At 41.2% G+C, this 17,330-nt stretch overlaps 1 protein-coding gene across 1 annotated transcript in view; it reads right to left on the reverse strand.

Moving 5' to 3' along the window:
• Positions 1–17,330, reverse strand: part of LOC146805860 (uncharacterized) — a 224,637-nt gene that overhangs the window by 119,317 nt on the left and 87,990 nt on the right. The gene's annotated exons all lie outside the window — the stretch shown is intronic.

Below are 17,330 nucleotides of genomic sequence, written 5' to 3' on the forward strand. Positions count from 1 at the left end.
ATAGCCAATAGGTCTCGCCTTTGGGACCTTATAAGTGTTTAGCCATGCAACAGTTGATGTTGTTGCACCAAGGATATTGTGCTAGATAACTAAACACCTATAAAGTCCCAAAGGCGAGACCTATTGGCTATGCCAATGCTTGTTTTACAGGGTGTGTTCATGTATTTCTGGCTTATTGGTGTTGTCTACAGATTCTATACCCTGAATGACCGGACATACTGCCACGGAGTTAAGACACAAGGTCAACGTGTCTTTGGGTGAAGGGCGGCAGAATACGCGTTTGAAAACAAAAACTAAAAGAAACAGCAAAGCACACCACTAAATACAATAATAAGGAAAAGAAGAGAAAAATAAGCAAAGAGCACATTCAGATTTAACAATCAACCTGCAGTGGTCTTTTTATATGCAAATCGAAGGTCGATTTGTCAGGGAAGATAAAAGTAGTTCCACTGTAAGCCAATGTCAGATATGACAACATTGGATCCTTTGCAGTGTGGGGTTTGACGTTTACCACTCTAAGTACGAGGCAACAATCCCGTCCATGTCGAGCTCTGTGTCTAACATGCCAGGTCTGGATGTAGCCACTGGACAGCTATTATAATGCCACTAGACTGCTTTTCCAATCAGTTCACTATGAATGCTGGGACATGTAGTTTAACTTGACCTATTATAGGCATCGGCTTTTTACAGGAAATATCTGGAGTGCTGAACATGACTCTAATAGATGAACTACTGCCTAACTGTGCAAGCAACATAAAATATAAACAGATAAAACAAAAATAAAATGATTTTGCGTAATAAAGGGCCCATCTCTTACTGAATTTACCTCTGTACTGCTTTCAAAAATACTGCATACTGATTATGGCTTAAATGATAATTCCCAACTAATGCTCATGTCTTTTGTAAAGTGCACTGATACCCCAACGAGCTTCCAAACGCTATCCTATCCTGAAAACCTGTACATAACCAACAGCAGATCCTTGTAAAGCTAGGGGGTTCTTCGGATGTATGTGTTGTTATTGTCAGGGATCGGACACAACCTCTTTCTCAGCGACCAATCTTTCCCAAGAGGGGTGCGGCTCTGGTGTGATGTCAGCAGCCAGGTCGGGGTCTCTCGCCGTGCGTCGTCCCCACGTTTGGGCGAGTCGGGGCCTGCACTGCCCATGCAGGCGGCGCTTTTAGACTACAAAAACAATCAGATCACCGGGGTTTAGAGCTGCGCTTCGCCAGTGGAGGTTTCGTAATCTGCTTATTGAAACAGCGCTGTGCCCACACGCAAGTGCAGTACTCCCCATGTACGTCCATATCACTAAGGGAGTGGCGAGGGCTGGGAGAGAAGAGGGTCGAGACAAGTAAAGGCTCAGGTGAATTGACACGTCATTAAAATGGACAGGCATTGAGTGAGGGAGAACTAGGAATGTGAGGAGGGGAGAGTTTAGGATGGACAAAAAGACGCTGTGTATGTAACTCATCTAACCAATGATTTTGCTTTGCTTTCTGGGACATGTAGTCGTGTGTAGACTCTTAGAATGTCAGAACCATAAGTACAAGCATTCAAAGCAAAAACAACTAATAGTTCATTGGCCTTGAGGCACCTCTAAGCGGACTGGAGCTTCAAAGTGAGCTGCACAAATGGTGTGACTTTTGTTTGTTTATTCTCATGAGTAGTGACGAAAAGGGAGGAGGGAGATGCGAGCAGAGCATATGGTGTGCACTTTCGCGGCCGCTTTGATGTTCTCAGTGGCCGCGCGGCTCACTGAGAACATCAAAGCGGCCGCGAAATGATCACGCAGGCTGCCAAATGGTGTGCGCGCCCGGCGCACATGCACTGTAGTTGGCGGCCTGAAAGCACTGGTTTGCACTTCCAAATCCCCCTTTTACAAAAGCTCTCGCGAGAGCAGCGCTAAAGCGCTGGCTCAGGCGAGACCTAAAAACGAAACCCCATTTACTTGGGGTAATCACTCTGAGAGAACCTGACTACAGCCACAACTCTCTGCCTTTTGGCAGCACAAGTCTGCCTGTTCTCGATGCTGACAGAGTCAGACGCATGTCAGAGTAATGTCTAAGGTCAATACAATAAGTACAATGCCTAAACGAACCAGTGTGCTCTAAAGCATTTATGCTACTGAATATCGCCCCCCCCTCATAATCGTGGGACAAGAAACTCAAGGGGCAAAATATCGAAAGGTAAGTGCATATAGGGGAATAAAGATTTACTATTCCTAATTCTACCTTTTTTTTTTTCTTTCTTCCAGTTCCAACTTCCCAATGATAATCGGATACCGACACAAAGGTACGACACTCCAGGGATTTTCCTCGCACATTTATTTATGTTGCTGTATATCAAACAGCCCCAAGGAGAGAGCGCTCTGTTTCATAGTGGGTGCTGGTGCCGAGGACGGGCCAGTCCTCGCAATTAATCTTTCACCAAAATTCCTCTGCGGTAAGGAAATCACCGCAGTCCAAAGAAATTGTTCAATAAAAGGGATTTATTTTAACGTGCAAATGGTCACCACTAACCACCATAAATCACGTTTATTGAACTATTTCTTTGGAGTGTGGTGATTTCCTTACAGCATTAAGGCAGAGGAATTTTGGTGAAAGATATATATATATATATATATATCTATATATATATTACCTACTGGCGGTCGCCAGTAGGTAGTTATAGTTAGGACCACGTTTCCATAGGAAATCCGCAACATTCTATTTTGAATAACTTTGGCGCCGGTCGACGAATCCTCGCGAATTTTTCAAAATAGGTGGGGCGCTACGCTCCGCTCCTACCCTGAAAGTCTCGGGGGGATTCGTCAAGCGGGGGCTGAGATAAAAGGGGGGTCCCAAAACACGTTTTTCCCATGCATTTTTCCATAGGACCTTTAGACAGGGCTACAGCCCGAACGGCTGAACAGAATTACTAGAAATTTGGCAGAGAGGTAGTCCTCAGGTCAAGGAAGTGCCTTTTGTAGGTTTGGTGTAAATCTGTTCAGTAGATTCTGAGAAAATAGCCTTTAAATCAATATATATCTGAGCCAGCTTACGGTGCGCTTACGGTACGCTTACCGTACGCGTACGGTGGCGTGCGCGAGCGCGATTATGATTGGCTCTTAGATCTTAGTAAACATTCGAATCGGCCGAAACCAGGAAGCGGCGGCCGCCATTTTCTCTCTCGCACTGAGAGAGATGATTAACAAACAAAGCACAAAAACATTTAAAGGGGCTGTTTTGACAGCTCCCACACACATAGCCATGTACAGGGAGTCCCCAAAGATCCCCCAAGGCCAAAAACGGAATTTTTATTTTTTCGCTAATTTCGCCGATTACGCTTACCGTACGCGTACGGTAAAAAATTATAAAAAAAAATAAAATATCCACACTAACCCCACCCCGTGTGCAATTGGTGACCGAAGGTCACCAATTGTGAATGGCTTATCACACAAGTAAAAAACGAAAAGATTAAAAAAAAAAATATAAAAAAAAAAAATTATCCACACTCTCTCCACCCCGTGTGCAAATGGTGCCCGAAGGGCACCATTTGTGCACGGCTTATCACTACTGCGAAAAATTAAAATATTACCTTTAAAAACGAAGTGCATCATATGTCCTCCATGTGCGCACGGTGCGCGAAGCGCATCGTGCGTACATGGCCCATCTAGCGTAACGTGGGCACGCGGTGCACGTAGCGCACCGCGTGCCCACCGTGCGTGCATGGCACTAACTGCGTAAAGTGGGCGCGCGGTGCGCGAAGCGCACCGCGTGCTCACTGTGCGCGCACGGTGTGAAACCTATGGTTTTTTCAGTGAATATATATATAGATATATATATATATATATTATCTACTGGCGGTCGCCAGTAGCTAGTTATAGTTAGGACCGTGTTTCCATAGGAAATCTCAAAATTCTATTTTGAATAACTTTGGCGCCGGTTGACGAATCCTCGTGAAATTTTCAAAACTAATGGGGCGCTCCGTTCAGCTCCTACCCTGAAAGTCTCGGGGTGATTCATCAAGCGGGGGCCGAGAAAAAAGGGGGGTCCCAAAACGCCTTTTCCCCATGCATTTTTCTATAGGACCTTTAGACACAGCTACAGCCCGAACGGCTGAACAGAATTACTTGAAATTTGGCAGAGAGGTAGCCATAAGGTCAAGGAAGTGCCTTTTGCAGGTCTGGTGTAAATCTGTTCAGTATTTCCTGAGAAAATAGCATTTAAAAGCATATCAATATCTATACGCGCGCAGGGTGCGCGCACCGTGCGCGCAGGGTGCGCGCACCGTGCGCGCACCGTGCGAGCACCGTGCGAGCACCCTAACGTGCGCAAGCGTAATTCTGATTGGTGGTTACATGTTAGTCAATGTTCGAATCGGTCGAAATCAGGAAGTGTCGGCCGCCATTTTGTTTGTTTTCAGTGCGAGAGTGAAAAAGGAAGGTGGCGAACGTGAAAAGGGGGCAGGGTAGAGAGTTCCTGACCCCCTAGCCTTTGTCAGACCCCGAAGGCAGAAAAACATTGTTTTTTTTTTAAATTCGGGGGTGAAAAAAATACGTAGTTTATTGTAAAATAAATATATAAAAAAAATAATAATACATAAATAAATTAGCATTTATAAAACCGTACAAATTCACTGAAAAAACCATAGGTTTCACACACGTTATAGTTAGGAATTAGCATTTAAAAAACCTTGCAAATTCACTTAAAAAACCATAGGTTTCACACATGTTATAGTTAGGTGGATATTTCACTCGTAAAAAACCAATGAAATTCCCCCGTTATAGTTAGTTCAGATAACTATAACTCGCACGACCGCCACTCTATCACAAGGATGATGTCATCAGTGATGTCATGAGTGATGCCACTGACCATGTCATGAGTGATGTAATATGTGACGTCATGAGCAGTGGATTGCGGGCGCGCGAGTTATAGTTATCTGAACTAACTATAACGGGGGAATTTCATTGGTTTTTTACGAGTGAAATATCCACCTGACTATAACATGTGTGAAACCAATGGTTTTTTAAGTGAACTATATATATATATATATATATATATATATATATATATATATATATATATATATATATATACGGCTTGTGACGATGTTGAGAATGGAAGGATTTTAATTTTCCTCAGCAGAGTTAGTGATCCGGATATTTAAATTACTCGACTCAACTGCACTTTGTAACACAAGTCGAAAAAGGCGCGAACGCCGAAACGCGTACTGCTGATCTCGGATATGAAATAAAATATTACCGAGAAACCTTGCTGTGTGTGGTCCCCTTCATTCGTTGAGTGAAGATTCTAGGGCTGAATATATATATATATATATATATATCCCACAAAGATTGCCTCGCAACTGAACCGGATCTTAAAAGGGCGGCCAGTGTGACTGGTACGAGGCTTCCAGTTAAAATACCACACAACCTTCCTTGAATTTCAAAGAGGCACACCGACTCTGGCTGAATTACTGCATTTCATTTATTACGTGGAACAGCACGAAGGCAATAGGCATCCCTTTCCCAACGTTTCTGCTTCTGCAAGCCTTGATCACGGGAGGAGTCTCTGATTTTGAATGACCCACGTGGTTCCTTTAAACACATGAGTCGTATTCTTTTGCAGAGCGCGCAGGGAGAAAAATGACTGTGAATTACGAAGCACTTTGATATGCGTGTAAATCTTCATCTCACTTGTCAATCCCCCAGCGCTTGAATAAAGTCAGCCATAATGCACAGTTCGTTTTTTCATGTTTCCACTCACTAGGAATACAGCATCAGCTCACAGCCTCAGGGATTTCTTCCTTTAGCTCCCAACTTGCCGCTCACTGAAAAGCATTTTCAAGGGGGGCAAGCAGGTCCGGTTCTAACGTTAAATGTCCCACAAAGATTGCCTCGCAACTGAACCGGATCTTAAAAGGGCGGCCAGTGTGACTGGTACGAGGCTTCCAGTTAAAATACCACACAACCTTCCTTGAATTTCAAAGAGGCACACCGACTCTGGCTGAATTACTGCATTTCATTTATTACGTGGAACAGCACGAAGGCAATAGGCATCCCTTTCCCAACGTTTCTGCTTCTGCAAGCCTTGAAAATGCTTTTCAGTGAGCGGCAAGTTGGGAGCTAAAGGAAGAAATCCCTGAGGCTGTGAGCTGATGCTGTATTCCTAGTGAGTGGAAACATGAAAAAACGAACTGTGCATTATGGCTGACTTTATTCAAGCGCTGGGGGATTGACAAGTGAGATGAAGATTTACACGCATATCAAAGCGCTTCGTAATTCACAGTCATTTTTCTCCCTGCGCGCTCTGCAAAAGAATACGACTCATGTGTTTAAAGGAACCACGTGGGTCATTCAAAATCAGAGACTCCTCCCGTGATCAAGGCTTGCAGAAGCAGAAACGTTGGGAAAGGGATGCCTATTGCCTTCGTGCTGTTCCACGTAATAAATGAAATGCAGTAATTCAGCCAGAGTCGGTGTGCCTCTTTGAAATTCAAGGAAGGTTGTGTGGTATTTTAACTGGAAGCCTCGTACCAGTCACACTGGCCGCCCTTTTAAGATCCGGTTCAGTTGCGAGGCAATCTTTGTGGGACATTTAACGTTAGAACCGGACCTGCTTGCCCCCCTTGAAAATGCTTTTCAGTGAGCGGCAAGTTGGGAGCTAAAGGAAGAAATCCCTGAGGCTGTGAGCTGATGCTGTATTCCTAGTGAGTGGAAACATGAAAAAACGAACTGTGCATTATGGCTGACTTTATTCAAGCGCTGGGGGATTGACAAGTGAGATGAAGATTTACACGCATATCAAAGCGCTTCGTAATTCACAGTCATTTTTCTCCCTGCGCGCTCTGCAAAAGAATACGACTCATGTGTTTAAAGGAACCACGTGGGTCATTCAAAATCAGAGACTCCTCCCGTGATCAAGGCTTGCAGAAGCAGAAACGTTGGGAAAGGGATGCCTATTGCCTTCGTGCTGTTCCACGTAATAAATGAAATGCAGTAATTCAGCCAGAGTCGGTGTGCCTCTTTGAAATTCAAGGAAGGTTGTGTGGTATTTTAACTGGAAGCCTCGTACCAGTCACACTGGCCGCCCTTTTAAGATCCGGTTCAGTTGCGAGGCAATCTTTGTGGGACATTTAACGTTAGAACCGGACCTGCTTGCCCCCCTTGAAAATGCTTTTCAGTGAGCGGCAAGTTGGGAGCTAAAGGAAGAAATCCCTGAGGCTGTGAGCTGATGCTGTATTCCTAGTGAGTGGAAACATGAAAAAACGAACTGTGCATTATGGCTGACTTTATTCAAGCGCTGGGGGATTGACAAGTGAGATGAAGATTTACACGCATATCAAAGCGCTTCGTAATTCACAGTCATTTTTCTCCCTGCGCGCTCTGCAAAAGAATACGACTCATGTGTTTAAAGGAACCACGTGGGTCATTCAAAATCAGAGACTCCTCCCGTGATCAAGGCTTGCAGAAGCAGAAACGTTGGGAAAGGGATGCCTATTGCCTTCGTGCTGTTCCACGTAATAAATGAAATGCAGTAATTCAGCCAGAGTCGGTGTGCCTCTTTGAAATTCAAGGAAGGTTGTGTGGTATTTTAACTGGAAGCCTCGTACCAGTCACACTGGCCGCCCTTTTAAGATCCGGTTCAGTTGCGAGGCAATCTTTGTGGGACATTTAACGTTAGAACCGGACCTGCTTGCCCCCCTTGAAAATGCTTTTCAGTGAGCGGCAAGTTGGGAGCTAAAGGAAGAAATCCCTGAGGCTGTGAGCTGATGCTGTATTCCTAGTGAGTGGAAACATGAAAAAACGAACTGTGCATTATGGCTGACTTTATTCAAGCGCTGGGGGATTGACAAGTGAGATGAAGATTTACACGCATATCAAAGCGCTTCGTAATTCACAGTCATTTTTCTCCCTGCGCGCTCTGCAAAAGAATACGACTCATGTGTTTAAAGGAACCACGTGGGTCATTCAAAATCAGAGACTCCTCCCGTGATCAAGGCTTGCAGAAGCAGAAACGTTGGGAAAGGGATGCCTATTGCCTTCGTGCTGTTCCACGTAATAAATGAAATGCAGTAATTCAGCCAGAGTCGGTGTGCCTCTTTGAAATTCAAGGAAGGTTGTGTGGTATTTTAACTGGAAGCCTCGTACCAGTCACACTGGCCGCCCTTTTAAGATCCGGTTCAGTTGCGAGGCAATCTTTGTGGGACATTTAACGTTAGAACCGGACCTGCTTGCCCCCCTTGAAAATGCTTTTCAGTGAGCGGCAAGTTGGGAGCTAAAGGAAGAAATCCCTGAGGCTGTGAGCTGATGCTGTATTCCTAGTGAGTGGAAACATGAAAAAACGAACTGTGCATTATGGCTGACTTTATTCAAGCGCTGGGGGATTGACAAGTGAGATGAAGATTTACACGCATATCAAAGCGCTTCGTAATTCACAGTCATTTTTCTCCCTGCGCGCTCTGCAAAAGAATACGACTCATGTGTTTAAAGGAACCACGTGGGTCATTCAAAATCAGAGACTCCTCCCGTGATCAAGGCTTGCAGAAGCAGAAACGTTGGGAAAGGGATGCCTATTGCCTTCGTGCTGTTCCACGTAATAAATGAAATGCAGTAATTCAGCCAGAGTCGGTGTGCCTCTTTGAAATTCAAGGAAGGTTGTGTGGTATTTTAACTGGAAGCCTCGTACCAGTCACACTGGCCGCCCTTTTAAGATCCGGTTCAGTTGCGAGGCAATCTTTGTGGGACATTTAACGTTAGAACCGGACCTGCTTGCCCCCCTTGAAAATGCTTTTCAGTGAGCGGCAAGTTGGGAGCTAAAGGAAGAAATCCCTGAGGCTGTGAGCTGATGCTGTATTCCTAGTGAGTGGAAACATGAAAAAACGAACTGTGCATTATGGCTGACTTTACTCAAGCGCTGGGGGATTGACAAGTGAGATGAAGATTTACACGCATATCAAAGCGCTTCGTAATTCACAGTCATTTTTCTCCCTGCGCGCTCTGCAAAAGAATACGACTCATGTGTTTAAAGGAACCACGTGGGTCATTCAAAATCAGAGACTCCTCCCGTGATCAAGGCTTGCAGAAGCAGAAACGTTGGGAAAGGGATGCCTATTGCCTTCGTGCTGTTCCACGTAATAAATGAAATGCAGTAATTCAGCCAGAGTCGGTGTGCCTCTTTGAAATTCAAGGAAGGTTGTGTGGTATATATATATATATATATATTATCTACTGGCGGTCGCCAGTAGATAGTTATAGTTAGGACCGAGTTCCCATAGGAAATCTGAAAATTCTATTTTGAATAACTGTGGCGCCGGTTGACGAATCCTCGCGAAATTTTCAAAACTAATGGGGCGCTCCGCTCAGCTCCTACCCTGAAAGTCTCGGGGTGATTCGTCAAGCGGGGGCTGAGAAAAAAGGGGGCTCCCAAATCGCGTTTTCCCCATGCATTTTCCCATAGGACCTTTAGTCGAAGGTACAGCCCGAACGGCTGAACAAAATTACTTGAAATTTGGCAAAGAGGTAGTCCTCAGGTCAGGCATGTGCCTTTTGCATATATGGTGTCAATCTGTTCAATTCTCCGTCTATATATTATATATATATTTTTTTGTTTTTTGTTTTTGTTTTGGACATATATATTTTCTTGTCCTAATATTCTATGATAATTTGCCTAAATCACATAATTATAATGCTGTGAGAAAAAATTTAATATTGTTTATTTATTGAAAACAAATTAAGTTTGAAGATACAATTACGATTGGTATTATTCTTGTGAAAGTCTTTTGTTTATGCCCTTTGTGGTCTTTAAAATGACTGAACTCTGAACTGATGGTCATGTGACCAAGAGCTTGTTTGCTCGAAACGCGTCTTTTTGCCCTGTGATTAAAAAAAGACTATCGGAAACTGGATTCGTGTGGCTCCTTTCTTGGATCAAGTGAAGATTTGCGAGTTGTTTTGGAATCTATATGAGCGGTGGCACCCGATCAAAAAACGAGCCCCGACCCGACTGGATGGGAGGAGGAGTGTGCCGAACAACGAGACGGTGAATAGACTTCAATTTCCCCCGCCCGCCGGCAACGCGAAACCACATTGATTCACGTTAACGCAGCGTGCTTGAGTCAATCATGATCGTGTTCGTTAACGAAGGATTTGAGGTATTTATTACCGAAGTGGAGAAAACGCAAGCGTTACCAGGGTCTGTCAGGATTCTCATCCGATTGACGGAATCCGGTTTCATCAAGGTCCGACGACCGCAAGGTACTCTGGGCAATGGAGTTCTTGGAAGGCCGGGAGGCTTCAGCTGCACTGACTTTTAAAAAAACGGCCGATGGAGCTACGCAAGGAACAACTAATTCCAATCATTCTCTCACATCTAATCTTAAACAGAAAGGAAACTTGCTGGAGAGATTACGAAAAAAAGAGCTGAGTAGATGGTGGGAGGCTACCTCTCTCCAGAACTACTTGGAAGTAGATCGTATTCCCAGAGGCCTAAGAATCTTTATCGTACCAACGTTAAATAAACCCAAACAAGAGGTCCTGAAGGCATGGCTTGACAATACTACTGCCTGCTCCAAAATGATGCTGCAAATCCTCATTAAGAATGCATGGGAGGAGCATAAGGACTTAGTGGTTGAAATACAAAAAATACTTGATGAACTGGCTAAAGAGGCTGATCAGAGTGAAGTAAATAAAATCCTCACAACAATTAATGATCGCATTAAGATATTTGAAAAAGATATCATTGAAAGGAAACAAAGGAAGTTTGAAAGAGACGAGAGAGATTACCGCTCTGGGAGAATACTGACTTTTGCCAGAAAGTTTGACAAGATACGTTCGAATTTAACTAAGGACCAGGCATTGGGAGCAGCCGATAAAGGAAGATGGGAGTCCGGTACCAGTCTAAGCTCGGATGTGGAATCCACGGATAGCAGCACTTCTTTCCCAACGGAAATTACGTCTTTTTCCGAGGAACTACGCCTCATGCAAGAGGCAAACGAACATTCAATGAGAGGAAGAACAAGGTTTCAAGGAAGGGGAAGAGGAAAAACGCAAGTAAAAGGAGGCGAGAGCGGCGCAAGAAAAAACAACAATACTGGAGTGGGAACCAAGAGCCAGAACCAAAGAGGCAAATAATGGAGTGCCAAGAACTAACGGTAATGAACCTTTCAAACAGATCCTTGACTCCAATGGAAGAACAGGTTCTGAAATTGGGATTACGCTTCTGTCCTGATTTTCCATTAGATTACTCACAAACACGTATTGATATGTATTGTTTTGTTAGAAAATTGTAACTGTTTAAAATTCACCACATGAGAAATAGTAACTTGAATCTAACAGGGCCAGCCTTACCCACTCCTGCACCCTCTATTGATGACACTGAGATTTTAAGAACCTTACTTAGCCTAGATGATGAACAAAATACTATGGACCCACTATCCTTGACCTTACAGGAAGAAAGTTTTAACACCCAGGAATCTGTTATACAGATCCCAGAAGGTACTAATCTGGATTCCACTTTAGGCTTAGACACTGAAAGGTCTATTGTTACACCCTTTAAGGGAAAATCTAAATATAGACCACAAACCCCCAAAGACAATATTGATATTTTTCACTAAATGGTAAACCAAGATATTGAACATCTTCTGAAGAAACCTACCCCTAATACTAACCTTAGTAAACCACAGAGGGATGCTCTAAGGGATTTACAGGATGATAACAGTATAGTTATCAAACCATCCGATAAAGGGGGGAATATTGTCCTATGGGACAAAAGAAGCTATACCAATGAAGCTATGAGACAACTGAATAATACAACGTGTTACGTGAAGGTTGACAGGTCATATACCAACAAATTACAAGATACTCTCTTTACTCTCCTTGACAAATGGGCAGATGAGAAACTTTTAAGTTGGGATGAATTGAAATTCTTGAAAAATGAGACACCCACTATCCCCACTCTCTATCTGCTCCCTAAAGTACACAAAAATCCTACGCAACCCCCAGGCAGACCTATAGTCTCGTCTAAGAATAGTCTGTTTGAAAATGTCTCTATGTACGTAGATTTCTTTTTGTCTGATTATGTTAAGGATTTAACTTCGTACATTAGAGACACGAAAGATTTTCTACAGAAGATTGAGAACATGCATTGGGACACCAACTATTGGCTTGTATGTTTAGACGTGGAGAGTCTTTATACCAGTATCAGACATAGAGATGGACTGAAAGCTTGCGAATATTTTTTGAACTCTAGGGGCAAACATTTACTCAGTCATACATCAATGCTATTGCAAATGATAGAACTGTGCCTTGTGGAGAATGTATTTACCTTTAATGGAGTACTATACAAACAAATACAAGGTACTTCTATGGGCACCTGCTTCGCTCCCAGCTATGCCAATCTTTTGGTTGGCTGGTGGGAGAAGCAGGTGCTCGGGAGTGAATTGATGGAACAATGGACAAGCAAGATCAGTATCTGGCTTAGATTTATTGACGACATTTTCTTTGTGTGGGAAGGTGGAGAACAAGAACTGTTGACACTCTTAAATGTATTGAATGAAAATGCTGTTAATTTGAAATTTACTATGCAACATAGCCAAGAAACAGTTGATTTCTTAGACATTAGAGTAACGGCAACACATAACAAATTAGAGACAGATGTGTTCAGAAAAACCACTGCAGGTAACTCAGTTTTACACTCCAGCAGCTGCCACCCTCCAAATTTTAGGTGGAGTATACCATTTGGTGAATTCCTCCGTGCTAAGAGAAACTGTAGCACGGAGGAAGCATACGAAAGAAACAAAAAAGAAATGTCGGAAAGATTTCTAGCTAGAGGGTATCCACAGGGAATGATCAAAAAAGCAGAGAAAAAAGCAGATGAGATCAAGAGAGAGGAGGTGCTTTATAAAGCACCAAAGAACAAACAATTAGAGACTGATTTACCAATCAGACTCATCACCACTTTTAATTCCCAGTCACATCAATTCCATCAAATAATCAAAAAGAGATGGGATATTTTGATTCAAGACAAAGTATTAAAAGAAAAACTTGGCCCACATCCTGCCATAACGTACAGAAAGGGAACCTCCATTAAAGACATGATTGTCAAAAGTCACTTTAGTAACCAGAAACCTACTTGGCTGGAGAAAATAAGAGGTTTCAATCGATGCGGCAAGTGCAAAGCATGTAGCCACAGCGAAAACGTCAAACAAGTGGTCCTAGAGAGAACCCAAAGAAAATGGTACATCCGCAAGAATATTCAGTGCACTACAGATTATGTCATTTATGTAATCACTTGCCCTTGTGGCAAGTGGTACATAGGGTCAACCATTTTCCCAGTGAAAAAGAGAATTCTAGAGCACTGGCGTGCTATTACTAATAAGGATTTTAGTTATAGCACGGCAAGACATTTCTGTAAAGAGCACAATGGAGACTGGACAAAGGCCAAATTCTTTGCCCTTGATACTGTTATTAAGAACCCCAGAGGAGGGAATAGGAACCAAGCCCTACGCAGATTGGAATCAAAATTTATTCTACAAGCTGGAAGTGTAGCTCCCTTTGGGATGAATAACGATGAAGAGATGCATGTACATCTTTAATCTCCCCATTCAGATCAGTGCAGCCTTTACCTTTCTACCTTTAGGTACTCCAGTTCTCTTTTTCTTTGATTTTTGAGTTGAGTTTCAATGTTTTATAAATTTATATTGACTGTAACCATGTGTAATTAGTAACTAGAATATTTTTTCTTCTTTTCAAAATCTTTATAGGTATCTGTGTGAATTTGTCATAGCATTGATGTTTAGGATCACATTTACAAAGAAATTGAACTGTCTCAGTTATATTTTATATTTACATTTGTCTCCATTTTTGTCTCTCCCTCTTAAACTGGACCTATGAAACTTACAGACATCACTGTCAGTGACTAGTAATACGAGCACGGAGATTCAGAGTGTTGTCCATAACCACCTTCTCCTTCTCTTTTTGGGAGGGTTATATTATTATTTTGCACCTTGTGATCTAAGCTAAACGCACCGCAATTAGATACCAATAGAGGATATCGGGAATATCCATGGAGACAAGGGTGGTACTATACCATAATTCTCCGTCTATATATTATATATATATTTTTTTGTTTTTTTGTTTTGTTTTGGACATATATATTTTCTTGTCCTAATATTCTATGATAATTTGCCTAAATCACATAATTATAATGCTGTGAGAAAAAATGTAATATTGTTTATTTATTGAAAACAAATTAAGTTTGAAGATACAATTACGATTGGTATTATTCTTGTGAAAGTCTTTTGTTTATGCCCTTTGTGGTCTTTAAAATGACTGAACTCTGAACTGATGGTTATGTGACCAAGAGCTTGTTTGCTCGAAACGCGTCTTTTTGCCCTGTGATTAAAAAAAGACTATCGGAAACCGGATTCGTGTGGCTCCTTTCTTGCATCAAGTGAAGATTTGCGAGTTGTTTTGGAATATATATATATATATATATATATATATATATATATATATATATATATATATATATATACGGCTTGTGACGATGTTGAGAATGGAAGGATTTTAATTTTCCTCAGCAGAGTTAGTGATCCGGATATTTAAATTACTCGACTCAACTGCACTTTGTAACACAAGTCGAAAAAGGCGCGAACGCCGAAATGCGTCCTGCTGATCTCGGATATGAAATAAAATATTACCGAGAAACCTTGCTGTGTGCGGTCCCCTTCATTCGTTGAGTGAAGATTCTAGAGCTGAATATATATATATATATATATATATATATATATATATATATATTATCTACTGGCGGTCGCCAGTAGATAGTTATAGTTAGGACCGAGTTCCCATAGGAAATCTGAAAATTCTATTTTGAATAACTGTGGCGCCGGTTGACGAATCCTCGCGAAATTTTCAAAACTAATGGGGCGCTCCGCTCAGCTCCTACCCTGAAAGTCTCGGGGTGATTCGTCAAGCGGGGGCTGAGAAAAAAGGGGACTCCCAAATCGCGTTTTCCCCATGCATTTTCCCATAGGACCTTTAGTCGAAGGTACAGCCCGAACGGCTGAACAAAATTACTTGAAATTTGGCAAAGAGGTAGTCCTCAGGTCAGGCATGTGCCTTTTGCATATATGGTGTCAATCTGTTCAGTAGTTCCTGAGAAAATTGCAGTTAAAAGTACATATATATCTATAGGCGCGCACCGTGCGCGAGCGTAATTCTGATTGGTGGTTACATGTCAGTCAACATTTGAATCGGTTGAAATCAGGAAGTGTCAGCCGCCATTTTGTGTGTGACAGTGAAAAAGAAAGGTGGAGAACGTGAAAAGGGGGCAGGGTAGAGAGTTCCTGACCCCCTAGCCCTTGTCAGGGGGTCCCTGAAGGACCCCGAAGGGTGAAAAAAACATTTTATGTTTTTTTTCAAAAAATCGCGGGGTGTGATAACTGTTTATAAGTTTATAGAAGATATTAACTATGCTGTTCAACTTTATCCAAATACAAAAAAAAGAGCTGAGCCATTCCATATTACAGGATACAGTCAATATATAACTATATACATAGGTAGTTTATTGTAAAATAAATATATAAAAATATAATAATACATACATAAATTAGCATTTAAAAAAACCTTACAAATTCACTTAAAAAACCATAGGTTTCACACACGTTATAGTTAGGAATTAGCATTTAAAAAACCTTGCAAATTCACTTCAAAAACCATAGGTTTCACACATGTTATAGTTAGCTGGATATTTCACTCGTAAAAAACCATTGAAATTCCCCCGTTATAGTTAGTTCAGATAACTATAACTCGCGCGACCGCCACTCTATCTAAATATTTTTTATATATGTATATCTAAAGGTTAATGGAAGAAAAAAAGGGTAAATAAGTGTCTAAATGGATGCTTTTTTTGTAAAATTAATTGTATAACTGACTTATTAACATTATCTTAGTGAATACAGTGATGTAATATGTGACATCATCAGCAGTGGATTGCAGTCGCGCGATTTATAGTTATCTGAACTAACTATAACGGGGGAATTTCAATGGTTTTTTACGAGTGAAATGTCCAGCTAACTATAACATGTGTGAAACCTATGGTTTTTTAAGTGAATTTGCAAGGTTTTTTAAATGCTAATTCCTAACTATAACGTGTGTGAAACCTATGGTTTTTTAAGTGAATATATATATATATATCTCGCGATTTCCTCAGCGTCTCAGCTTTCTCAGCAGCAACACAGGGACACGGACCACAGGATAGTGCCAATAATCGTTTTTTATTTAATCAGATGCCACCCTAACGCGTTTCAACTCCTGCGAGTCTTGTTCACATGGTAACGGTGTTTAGCGGCAAAGACACTTTTAAACTTGTAACGTGCTCTGTGATTGGTTCACACAAATCAATGGGCATAGAAGAGGTATTTCTCTTTGTCATTTTAACACGTTCATTTCCTGACATTGATACTACGTTTTTAGATGTTTCTACAATTCAAAAATTACTATTCATGATATCGACAATTATGTCTATATTTCGTTGTGAATTGTTGATTAATAATGGCATAAATGCGATTTTCATTTTGGAACATCATCCAAATAGATCTGCAATTTATCAGACTAATTCATCGTATACAATGCCAATAATTTGATAAAAGAAGCCCAGTGATTTAAAAATTGTGCAAATAGTGCTTTAAAGTGCTGTTTTAGTGAGAAGTAAAATGTGTCAGTGCATGTGTGAAATAAAGAATATAAAATTATAAAAAAGTTTTTTTCTTTTGTTTACAAATTTTTATGTGTATGTATAAATTATTCTTAATTTCACCGATGTCACAGATGGAAGTCTTTTACTTTTGGATATTGTGACATTTCCAAATTCATTTTACTCGGAACTTATCCTGAGTAATGTCTAATATTGGCAGGTTAGAAAATGCATAGGTAAATATGTATGTAAATCACATAAGTAACACTGGTGTGGTGCCGGAACAAACATCACAAATATATGGTGCAAAATCGCGCTCATGTAAATATAAACATAAATATATAAATACATAATAAATATATAATATAATATATAAATATATAAATATATAAATACATAAATAAGCAATATATATACACCAATATTTACAATACCAATTGTTACAAATGTTAAAATTCCTCACAAAATTACATAAAGTTCTGTACATTGTTTAAATCCTCAATCGGTTTTTAGAAGTTCGTGCTGGACCAGTAGGAGGTTGTTCATATACATGTATAAAGATCTTCCGTGATATTAAGACCACCTGGGGTCTTTGTGTCGAGGTTTAAGATGTATTGGGTTTCTAATTTTCTTAATTTGACCTCTCTGTT

Source organism: Triturus cristatus, chromosome 8, assembly GCF_964204655.1.
Source record: "Triturus cristatus chromosome 8, aTriCri1.1, whole genome shotgun sequence".
NCBI classification, from domain to species: domain Eukaryota; kingdom Metazoa; phylum Chordata; class Amphibia; order Caudata; family Salamandridae; genus Triturus; species Triturus cristatus.